Source organism: Chiloscyllium plagiosum, unplaced genomic scaffold (genome assembly GCF_037043375.1).
Source record: "Chiloscyllium plagiosum isolate Xiang-an unplaced genomic scaffold, Cpla_swu_hap1 HiC_scaffold_13, whole genome shotgun sequence".
NCBI classification, from domain to species: domain Eukaryota; kingdom Metazoa; phylum Chordata; class Chondrichthyes; order Orectolobiformes; family Hemiscylliidae; genus Chiloscyllium; species Chiloscyllium plagiosum.
This window is the reverse complement of record NW_028270151.1, coordinates 100,644,412-100,654,087: the sequence shown is the minus strand read 5'-3', so window position 1 is coordinate 100,654,087 and position 9,676 is coordinate 100,644,412. Positions and strand designations below refer to the sequence as shown.

At 42.7% G+C, this 9,676-nt stretch overlaps 1 non-coding gene across 1 annotated transcript; it reads left to right on the top strand.

The window, feature by feature from the left end:
• Positions 1-214: 214 nt before the first annotated feature.
• Positions 215-296, top strand: trnas-uga (transfer RNA serine (anticodon UGA)). The gene has a single exon. It is a non-coding gene; the product is annotated as a tRNA-Ser (tRNA).
• Positions 297-9,676: the final 9,380 nt, after the last annotated feature.

Sequence of the window (9,676 nt, the reverse complement as noted above, 5' to 3'; positions counted from 1 at the left end):
GTGTACATCCGTGACTCTATAATTCGACGAAGAATCATTCACACAATTTCAGCTGTGTCAGAATCTAGTTTGCGGTGAAAGCCTGTCAATCTGCGAAGGTAGCGTTCGTCAGGGTCTCTGCAAAGGAGTTGGCGAAATCTTTGGGTCTTGACAATTTGTTCTTCCAACAAATGAATTCAGTTGTTTTACCATTAAAATTGACCAATTTCCCGCAGCTGTGATGGCCGAGAGGTTAAGGCGGTGGATTTGAAATCCAATGGGGTCTCCCTGTGCAGGTTCAAATCCTGTTCACAGTGCCGAATCTCTTAAAAGTCATTAATTGTTTTGCAGGATTTGGATTTCGTGGAGCTTGAGCTTTGCATTCAATCGAAAGTAAATTTTCAACTGTGAAGAATCCGAAGTAGTTTCAAGACTGACCCAGTCATCTAATTGAATAAATTATATGTCGATACACAAAAAGCCACCAACTTCCAACACAAATCAGTTTCAACACATTTGTCGAATTATCGTGAAATTTGGATGTTTGGGGTGGGGGGTGTGTGGAATTGAGTAAAACAAGAAGCAATGCAACACATTTACCTGCAGGTGATGATTTTTTTTAGGATCAGTTGAAAGTCAAGCTGAGAAAGTTCGACCTAATTTACAGCTGACTCTCAAGGCCAATAATCTTTTACATCAGCAGTCAATGAATTAGAAAAAAAAACAACTCCATGTGTGGAAAGGAACTCGACTGATCCAGGTTCCTGGCTTGCGATGTGAAAAGGCAAGGCGATATCAGCGGAGTAGAATTTTCTGGAAATATTAGAAATGGAATGTTTACGGTCTTCTGCTGTCCACATTCGTTAGAAACTGTGCATTAGGAACTGAAATTGAAAATTCACGATGAAAATCAGACTTAGACCTCTGCTTGTGGTGTAGCATTGTTCAGAACAATAGGTTGTTGTTGAGGTTAAAATTGACCAAAATAATCGATGGGGATCTTATCCACGGCCTTCGTTGGAGCAGTTGGTGTGGAGAGCTCAGCTTGAAGAACCAAATGCCAATTATTCATCCTGGCTGTCTGAATTGTTTAGTTAAACATACTCCCAGTTTAATGAAAAAAACCTTTGCTATCAGAGTTAGTTGTTTTCATGTCAGCATGTTCCGATATGAGAAGACCCTTATGAGTAGATGTGAATTAAATTTTGACTCTAACGTCAGAGAAGTTGACACATTTCTGCACCAAAATAAGCACTACCATTGGTATCAAATCAAACTGAACAAAGGACTAGTCACTTAGACATTTCCTGTCTGCAGACTCTGCCAATGGATCGTTCAGGCCCGATGTAGGAATAGGGCGTGGTGACATCTGTTCGCAAGTGGATCACTTTATTCTTGCTCACGATCCATAAACCGTAATTCATTTTGAACTTCTTAGCCATCAGCATGATAAGAGGTACATAATGCACAGGTTTGCTTCACGAAACAAAGAGCGAAATCTTATTCAATGCAGACGCAAATTCAAGTTGTCCCTGGTCGACCAGAAGACAGATATCGCGAAACAAAGTGAATACAGAAAACAATCAATGTTTTCTGGGAGTCAAAAAGATGTACTGGAAGAAGGGAAACATATATTTGGAATTAAAGTCACATACCACTTCCACAGACTAAATGTTCTTGCACCATTATCTTAATTTGACCTTGATGTCCACCATTGCTGCAAAAATTATCTTAACAACTCAGAACTTTGTGTTCTTTGATATTCTCTCCTTCATGTTTCTCTTGATTTTGAAACTAAAACCGAGCAATAGTAATGCACCCTATTTCACTTGCAAAGATTAGAAGAAGATCAATTTATAAGAGAACAGAAATAAAGCTACGTCTGTCTTTCGAGAGAAAACACAGTTACCATTTCGACTCTAAAACGTCTTCTTCAGAAGTCTGCACAATGAACTCGAAATAGTAGACCGAAAATGAAAAAAAAAAGAGCCAAACTGCCGCGAATACACCACCCGCAAGTGCATCAAGTCCTACTCGAATATGCCGGATTACTACTATCAACATCAGTGAAGAACGGAACAAAGCTCATTCTGCAGTTGTCAACCTGTTATGGCGTAGTTTGTAAAGTCAGAAATATGATTCGGTAAAAAGCGGGATGAAAGCGGGATATAGGAAGTCTGAAAAAAGCAAATGCGTGCTTTGCTTTGAAGAATGTTGGCAGTGATGAAAATGGAAATTAACTACAGTGACGGGGGCTTAATTAATAGCTGAAAATGTGTTGCTGGAAAAGCGCAGCAGGTCAGGCAGCATCCAGGGAACAGGAGAATCGACGTTTCGGGCATAAGCCCTTCTTCAGGCATCTGCAGACCTCACTTTCTCCTTAGGGCTTAATTATTACTCAGCATAGTTGCAACACAGGGACGCAATTCTTTTTGCTAGGTTTCTGTTCTGCCATTTTATAATCACGACTGCTGTCGGGTTTGGTTTCCATTCCAGCCTTCGCTGACAGCCTGATGGAAGTTTGCACATTCGCCCAATTTCTGTGTGGTTGCTCTGGTTTGCTGCCACATTCTAAACATTTGCAGGTTATTTGGAATCGCCATTGAACGCACACGGTTACAGAGACACTGATGTCTCTGTAATAGGAGTGTCTGGATAGGACGTACTTCAGAGGATTTTTGTGAACTTAAATAGACAGAGTGGGGTTAGTCTGCTGTTTCCTGGGTGAGCTACATGGCCAGAGAGGGGTCAGGCTCTTCTTCCCTGAGGGAGATACGTTGACAGAGTTGGGTTAGTTGCTCTTACCTGTGTCAGTCACGCAGATACAGTAGGGTCAGTCTGCCCTTCCCTGGGCGAATTTCTTTCACAGAGTGGTGACAGTCTGCTCTTCCCTGCCTGAGTGAAATAGAAAGAGCGGGGTCAGTATTATCTTCCCTCGATAATTTATGTTGACAGTCTGGCTTCCGTCTGCTCTTCCCTGGCGAGTTACATTGGTAGAGTGGGGTTAGTGTTCATTCATTGGGTGAGTGCCATAGACGGAATGGGATCGGTCTGCTCTTCCCTGAGGGAATTACATTTATAGAGTGGGGTCAGACTGCTCTTCAGAGAATGACTTATATTGACAGTGTGGGATCAGTCTGCTGAGTTACACTGAGAGTGTGGGGTCCGTCTGCCCTTCCCTGGGTGAGTAACACTGACTGAGTGGCGTCAGTTTGCTCTTCCCTCAGTGAGTTACATTGACAGAGTGGCGTCAGGAGTGGCGTCTTTGAGGAGTTGACAAAAGTAACTCGTCCCCTACATCTTTGGGATAATTAGGGATGGGCAGTGAATCTTATCTCATTGAAAGACAACTGTGTCCCAGAAATGCATTTCTAATAATTGCATGTACTAATTCGACAGTGCAAGCGGTCGGGAATAACTTGAGGAGAGGTGCAGGGTAGAACAATTAAAGTCAAATGCATTGATGCCGAGGAGACATGACACAAGATGTGAGTGTGGAGCTGATGGTGCAAGGTTCAGTGTCAGTGCTATTGGTTCAGCATTTATTTCTCACTGTTCGCAATGACTCACACACTACTGCTGTCAATTCACAATAATGAGCCTGTTCATCTTGGTTTGAAAATCCCTGCGTGTGTATTAATGTGGTTAATGGGACGCGAGAGAAGATGAGCACATCCTCTTTATTCTGTCAGTTTAAACAGATGAAAATATCTTTTGGATGCCAATGCAAGAGGATACTGTCTTTTTCTGTGCCTCTTCAGTGGGGAATGCTCAGCATTGAAATGTCTGTTTTTGCACAAGCAGAGTTTGATTGCCATTTATACTGAGCAACGCTAACACAGAAAACGCGTTTTAGAATTCCTGTGATCAAGTGGTTCAGACATTGCACATATGGATGACAAATCTGGCTTTTAACGTGGCGCCGTGGCTTAGCTGGTGAAAGCACCTCCCATCACACTGGTACCTGCTCATTGTATTGAAAGCTCGTTATTTATCGCAAGTATTATGTTGCTGATCGAAACACTCAGTGTCCTGTTTGAATTGCTATATTTTCTGATTTTGTGTTCCGGCTTCATTTTCCAGGTTTAAATCCAGTAGTGTATGTTGCTCTTTTTAACTACTATTTTAACCTGGAGATTCCTACCGCAGTTCCACAAGCACTTCTGCTTCTCATCCTCTTATTCTCATTCCTTTATTTCCAGTTTGGTGGAAATTAAGTGGTGAAGCAGGAGACACTGCAGCATTCCCGGAGAATGTAGTGGTAATGGCACTGACACCACGACCTGATCACCCTCATTCTCTGCTGTCACCATTCATTGGTTGTACACCAACAGTAAATGAATCCTTGTTCTTCTTCAGCTATCATGTAATTACTTTCTTTTTATGTTGGATAAGGAATTCAACTTTAACTTCGAAAGGGTCTTTAGATTTTGAGGAAGAAATGTCTCCTTGCTTCAGGTCGAAGTGACAGACGCATTATACAGAGAATGTGAGACTCATTCGACCGATTCCAGCCAGGCGTCAGAAAGCCTCTCAGCAGTTCGAATCTCAAACTGTCTCTGACTGTCAGGCTTTTCAAAGAGCAGAAATAAGAAATGACTGATATGGACAGCTAGAGTGTCGGAGAATGTTAAAAATGCCCAGTAGGATACAGAGAGAAATATAGAAAAACAGAGACACGTATTGAGGTAGACACTGGAAGAAACAATTCTCCATTCGACGTGACTGCTAAATAACAGAAAGCAAAAGGAAATGTAGCCATTAAAACATAGCCTTCCACCAGCTCAGGAAAATGAAAGTAGCATGACAACTTATTAAGTTCTTTTAAGATTGTAAATTCGACATTTGTAAGCTCAAGAGTGATTTTGATAAATGCAATGATTCGACAGGTAAGATTATCATTTTCCCAACAGTATAATCTAGAAATCAATAACTAACCTGCTTCTGTCGCTCTAAAAAAAATCTGTTTCTCTCTGCAGATGTTGCCAGGTGCAGCGGGTTTCTCTATCAATTCTCGTTTTTAGTTCAGATTTCCAAAACCTGCATCTTTTTGATTTTTGAAAACCTGGCACAAAACCAAGCATTACCAGGATCGGACCAGTGGTCAGAAATACTGGTACCACGATATATATGCACAATAAAACATTCATTCCCTGTCCGAAAATAGAACTCATGCCATGGCAGTTCTAGTTCCAAATCCTACCTACGAGATTACACTGAATGAAGACAGACGATCTTGCACTTATTCTCAATGAAATGGCTTTTCCCTTTCATTCCTGATCAGTTTCACTGCAGATTGTTTTCTACTCGTCTTCACGTTTTGCAGAATGGAAAAGTCCATTTGGCCCATGGTGCAGTCTGGTTTAAAGACATTCATCTATTCTATTCCCAGTTTCCAACTTTGGTCCATAACCTTATGTGTTCTGATGTTTCCACTGCAAATGGCAGTGAGGTTCTCACTTTGATCTTAGATGACACAACAATGGGATTGAAGTTTGACATAGTCACACTGTGTTATTACCCACGTCGTGTCTTCCACAGAAAGAGACACACAAGAGTGGCAGAGTTCTCAGGATTTGACCAGCTCCTTGTGCTTCACTTCAGCTGTCCGCTCCAACATGCAAGTTCAACCGCTAAAAGGCAGCTTTTGGTTAAACCAAAGCCAGTTCTACAGACAATGAGAGACATTCTAACTCTGAGCTAGAATTTAAAGTGGACGAAAGAAACAGTAAATTCGAAAACACAAACCCTTCCGTTCCTGACAGACAACAGGAACGGACTAGCACGCTGCATCCTCGTGATTTTAAATGCGAAACGACAATCCCCTAACTCGACATAAAAGGCGTGTTACCAATTCCGTCACTGACCCAAAGATCAGGTTTGGCTGTGACAGTTTGTCTATTTGTAATGTAAACGTCCACATCATGGAAACAGCAATCACAAGTTGAAAAATCAGCAAATATAATCACCGTCACTGTTTCACATGGAATTCCACACTCTGTGAACCGTTACCTTTCGCTGTACTTTCATATTTGAAGTTTTTTACATTCCAGACCATGAACTAATTCAGCAAGAAACCACTGGTCATTTCGAGCCCGTCATCAGGAATGAGGCGAGTTGAACGATGTCTTTCTTGTTTTCGACACATCACCACAGCTCAAAACGAGCTCGTGTTAGCATCAGTCTTTACTTAACTTGCTGCAGTATATCTGCTGAACAACTTCAGATTATCACAGCATTGCCTTCTTCACATTGAAACCAAGGGTGATAATATGAACCGACTTGGAAACTTGGAGAGAGAAAAGCTGCTGAGAAGTCGATTATGACGTGAAGAGCGGGCACAGGCGTTTGTACAGGTCAGGTCCCAAATGCTATTGCAGTATCAATGGACATCCCTGCATACGAGACTATATTGCCCAGAACATCCCTGCATACGAGTTTATATTGCCCAGGACAGACTTTAATTCCCAGTCAGGAAGTGAAGATTTAATTCTCTTCTTGTGAGTTATCCGAATGAAAACTAAATCCTGATTGCACACAGAACACACACACGGAGCCTGCCAGATAAATTCAGTCATCGATTAGCATCTGTCTGGAAGGACAATGGCAGCAAATACAAGCGAAAGCTATCACCGCAATTATCCCTACAAAGATCTCGCGTTTCCCAGTTGAAAATATCTCGCTGTTCCTTCAATGTCACTACGTCTAAATCCTTGCCTCGTGGCATCATGCCTGTAACCTCGGTACTGAGGACATCCAGGGTTTTGCAGAGTAACTCAAAATCTCAATCTCTCGGGTAATTAGGGATTGACGGTGCATCCCATCCCATTGAGAAATGACTTTATCCCGATAATACGTTTCCTAAAGCTGCAGTTTCTAAGGGAACACTTGCAAGCATTCGGGAATACGTTGAGAAGTGGAACGGACGAGCGGAAAATATTCAAAGTTTGTGCGAAGATTTGTAGCTCGGGTGTTCGTTGTTGTGGTTCTGTTCGCCGAGCTGGAAGTTTTTGTTGCAAACGTTTCGTCCCCTGGCTAGGCGACATCATCAGTGCTTGGTACCCAATATACCAACCACGACAGCGGACGGCTGAAACTGACAACCGGAAGCGGCAGGGACAGACCACTATAAACACCGGAGGAAACATCAAAGAAGCGCTTCGCAGGAGGCTCCCAAGCACTGATGATGTCGCCTAGCCAGGGGACGAAACGTTTGCAACAAAAACTTCCAGCTCGGCGAACAGAACCACAACGAGGGGAAAATATGAAAGGCAATGATGACTGGGAGACATGAGACAGCAAGTGAGTGCGGAGCTGGCGTTGCAACGTTCAGTGTCAGTGTCAGTATTTACTAACCACTATTCACTTTGATTCACACACCACGCCTTAACAATTCACCACAATGAGCCCATTCCTCTTAGTGTGAGTTTCCCTTTGCGGATATTAATACGGTTAAAGGTGCCCAAGACGATGGACAGATCTTCGTTATCCTGTCAGTTTAAAAGTCGAAGTTATCAGTTTAAAACAAAATCAATAAGAGATTGCCTCTCCCTGTACATTTTCAGTGGAGAATATCCAGCTTTGAAATCTTCTGCATAAACGCAGGTTGTTTTAAATTTTCTCCGAGTAACTGTGAAACACACAAAAATGAGTCCGAGTTCCTGTGTTCGAATAGTCAAGTAAATGCACACATGGTTTTGAATCGTTGAGCTTGGGCAGTCCCTCTGCCTTAGTTAGTGAAAGTTGCTGTCAAAAAATCAGCCGAATATGGGATAAAATCCTGACATCTCAATGTTTATAGGTCGTTCATGAAAAAGAGAGTTCCCGTCTTCACCTGTGGTTCTGGTCGTGGTGGGAATTCAAATCAATGACTGGATCGAGGTTATAGTTTAAAGACAGCTCCTTCGACACCTCTGCCATGCTTCCACACAAACTCCCGCAACCACGTTTTTCAGGATGAGTGTTTCAGCATCGCCTCACTTCAGGCACTTTAACACACGCCCTTTCAATGGCGAACTTGGCGCAAGTTCGATAATATTTATGAGGATGTTGCAAGGCTTACAGTGTTACGATTGTAGCATAAAGCTGAGTAGGATATGAAAATTTTCCCTGGAGCTTGAGGGCTTAGGAATGGGCTTACAGAGGTTTATATAAATATGAGGGAGACTGCAGAGTAAATGGTCAATGAATATTTCTTCCCAAGACAGGCAAGTTCAAAACAAGGGAACACAGGTTTAAGGGGAGAGTGGTAAAATTTAAAAGGGATCTGAAGGACATTTTATTTTCACACAGAAAGTTTTGCGTGTTTGAAATGAATTGTCAGATTTAGTGGTGGAGTCTGGTACACTCTCAACATTTCAAATGCATATGGATCATTATACTGACAGGAATGTTGAAAAAGAATAAACGTGAAAATTTGGCAAATGGAGTGGTTGAGATGCTGCAGTGGCGATCACCAGTTTGAATAGGCACTCATCACTTAGTCAGTGGCTAGTTTTCTGGAAGATGGTTAGATTAGATTCCCTACAGTATGGAAACAGGCCCTTCCGCGCAACGAGTCCACACCGACCCGACAAAGAGTAACTCACCCAGACCAATTTCCCTCGAACTAATGCACCGATCATTATGGGCAAATTAGCATGTCAAATTCACCTGCATTGAACATCTTTGCAGTGTGGGAAGAAACCGACGCAGACGCAGGGACAATGTGCAAACTACGCACGGGAATCAAACGTTGAACACTGGTGCTGTGAGGCAGCAGTGCTAACCACTGAGCCACGGTGCCGCCCTAAAAGGGGATGGAGAATGCAGCTAGAAACCCCGCAATCTCTCGCATGCAAAGCGAGTACTCTCCCATTTGAGATAACTCCCACAGGCTGCTTCGGTTAAAACCAGCAACGAATCATTTTTTTTCTGGTCTTAGGCTGCCAATGACCATTCTTCTTGACACATTCCCAACTTCTCAGTGGGAGATTTTGGCTGCGGAACATACCTCACAAATCATGTTGCACGCGCAGCTCTCCAGCGAAACCAAAACCTGACAACTGATGAACAGAAGCAGAACTGATAAAGACAACCTATTTTCAGACACACGGACTCATGGATGCTGTCTGTGAGGCAGACCGAGTCGCCTGGGTCATGAACTGCTCACACAAATTGCAGCGAGGGAATTCCAAATGGTGCTTTCAACGTACTGGCGGCTGAGTGCACCAATACTTCCAGGAAAGTGCTCAAGTAACATGAATCAGAACTGACTAACAATGAACCATGAAAAGTGAAGATTACCAGTTGCAGTCTCGATTAGATGAGGTTAACAATTGGGCTGATGTCTCCACCAGATCGAGAGGACCAATCACCAGCCTCTCGCATCAGGACAGAAATTAAGGAAATTAGGGAAACGTAACCAAGTTTCATATCGCAATTTCCCTCCTTTTCGCAACAATAACAGAAAACTGCGAGCAGATTCAATGTAGAACCTAATTTCACATAAACAGGAAAATAAATATCTCCATTCACTTTCAGAGAAACGGTGAAAAATGCAAATTGTCTTGAATATGAAAGAATGGCGCAGCCTGTTTTTGAGTCGCATATTATGCTGGTGGCCTTTCGAGCTGGAGGGGAACGTGACAACTACAGCACAAGGGGAAAACATGGGCACTGACATGTTGGTTGTTTTCTGCTGTGCCACATCACAGCC